Consider the following 2592-nt stretch of genomic DNA (forward strand, 5'->3'; position numbering starts at 1 on the left):
TTTTTCGCCCAATCCCCTGCGCGAGCAGCCCCACGTCTAATCCGTCGTCGGCGCCACAGCTATGAGTTAGACCGTTTTCCCTGCGAAAAGGAAAATAGCCTCGAACCGTAGCGCACGGCGCCGCTCCTCCTCTCTGGTATATGGAGACGCGGTGATAGCAGCGGGGGCGCCAGGCCATTCTACAGAGAAAGCGCACGCGTTGCGCAGTCTTTTGCACACATAACCGAAAAAGTGTCTAAGCTGGTTAGATGATGCGAGCGATGCACTATATTTACAGCCTTTTTTATATTTTAAGGGGTAGGCAGCGAACGCGATGGTTAGATGGCATCCTCAAGGCACTGCAGATGAAGTTATGTGATGTTAGGAAGATGGTGAAAGACCGGAAAGCGTGGCGTGACATGGTCCATAGGGTCACGAAGTGTCGGACACGACTGAACGACTGAACTGAACTGAACACGTTATACATACCCCAGCCCTGTTGTTTCTTTTCGCTCCTTCCTTCCGCCGGCCGCAATTCAGCGGCTAAGAGGTGCCGCGGCTAACAAAATCTTTTTCTTTATTCTGTTGTTCGAATTAACAAGAAAATGAAAACGAAAATGAGATGATTAACAGAAAATAAAATGTTAACAGCGGTGGTATGCGCGTGTGTCGCTCTACGCTGGTCCAGTTGCATCTCTTTCATTTGGGCGAAGAGAGCAGCCTCTGAATTTCAACGCCCAACCGAAAGTGTTTCGCCTTGGCAGCCGCTCGTGTTCGGAACACTGTGTTTATAGAGAAGGGACTCGAAAAACTGACTGCCAGTGCAACAACGGCAGCCTTTGGAATTATATTCCTTGCGGCAAATATATACCAGATGCCGCCTTGTAAAGATAAACTATTTCGATGCAGTCACCTGAAGTTTATGAAAGTATGAAAGAACATGCCCCACTCGAAGAGAACGATGCCTAATAAATTGGTTGTCAACTTATTTGGTAAAACAGCGCTGCTATGTTTTTTTCTTTTTTTAACGCGGAATAGAGTCATAGGAACATCAGCGATTTCTTGAAGTAATGCAAATCTTTCGACGACGAATGGGATATAATTGTTGATAAAAGCAACTTTCGCTGAGGACATTATGGGGCATAATTTAAGGTCACTATTTAATAAGTATTCCATTTTCCGTTTCATCTGGATAGCAGCATGACCGCAGCATCAGACATACGCACTGGCGGCCAGGCAAAGAAATTGCAGGGTAGCAGCTCCCACCGTCGACAACAGTCATCGCCACTCCACGCACATACCGGCAAACCGGTGGTTGAGTCATGTAGGCAATGCTTAAATCCGGCCGATTTATTTTATTTTTTGTACCCTCAGGGCCAAAGGCATTACAGAGGGGAGTAGGCTACATAGAATACAACAGTACATACAATACAGTGAATGTTATAAGAGCGCAAACTCAATTTATTTCAAAATAAACTAAATTAGCTAGTGCATCGCGAAAACGCTGCTTATTTTCAATGGCTGCAATGTCGGAGGGAAGGTGGTTCCTCTCGAGGGATGTCCGGGGAAGGCAAGACTGAAAAAAAGCTTTGGTACAGCAATTGGCGGTTCCGACCTCAATGAACGATGCGACGGGAAATGTATTATGGTGGTGAGATGAAGTCGTCGTGTAGCGTATCGTGATGATATGTCTTGAGGAATAGAGCTAAACGATTGATTTTCCTGCAAGATTGTAAGGATGGGAGGATTAGCGTTCATGACTGCGATGTCCGGCGTACGGTTATAATTTGAGAGAACTGCCTGGTAGTGGGCGCTTGAATGCCCCGGCTTTGTCACCCAACAAAAGTAGCCTAGGGTAGAGTAAATGGATCCGAAATGAATAATGGATCCTTAAGAATAGAACCCCAGTAGAAGTGTGAGAACTCCTGCATAGCCGCTCAAGCAGCAAACAGTATATCAATCATCGGCTGACCAAACAAATGTAGCGCGATTAGCATTACTTCTAAATACGACATGAAACGGCGACATTCGCTTGCTTTTATTACTGAATTTTTTACAGCAGCTCGTTCCTACAAATCACTTAAGGATCAAAGATAGGTTGAAAGGCCCTGCCTTGCTGGCTTCACCGCCCTCGCGGCCAGTGGTGCCCCACCGCCTCTCTGTTCCCCATAAAAGTTACACACTAATTGTAATTAGGTTTGCAGCCTTCAGCCGACCTGATCAGGAGCATACATTTTGGTCATTTCTGACCGAATGGGTTGGCTGCTGCTGAAAAGCTTTTTTTTTTGTTCGGCCTGCTACTTTCAGAAAGCAAAAAAAAAAAAAAAATACATGCGAAAGCTCCGAAATTCCGATGTGCGCTACTTGTCACCGCACAAACATGGCGGTTGTACTCAACTTGGCCGCTAGATGGCGCCACATACACAAAATGTATTATTCTTGAAACGTATTAGTCTGCAGATGGGGCCCTTGATGAAAAGAAAAATGGAACTTAGACAAAAAAAAAATAAACGCAAAATTAAACGACGATCAAATAGCACAGATAGCAGCAGAGATAGAGGATGCAATAGAGAAAAGCCCCACGAAAGACTGTCATTATGGTCAGGTAGAACT

Source organism: Amblyomma maculatum, chromosome 1 (genome assembly GCF_055883805.1).
Source record: "Amblyomma maculatum isolate TAMU_Amacu chromosome 1, ASM5588380v1, whole genome shotgun sequence".
NCBI lineage: Eukaryota > Metazoa > Arthropoda > Arachnida > Ixodida > Ixodidae > Amblyomma > Amblyomma maculatum.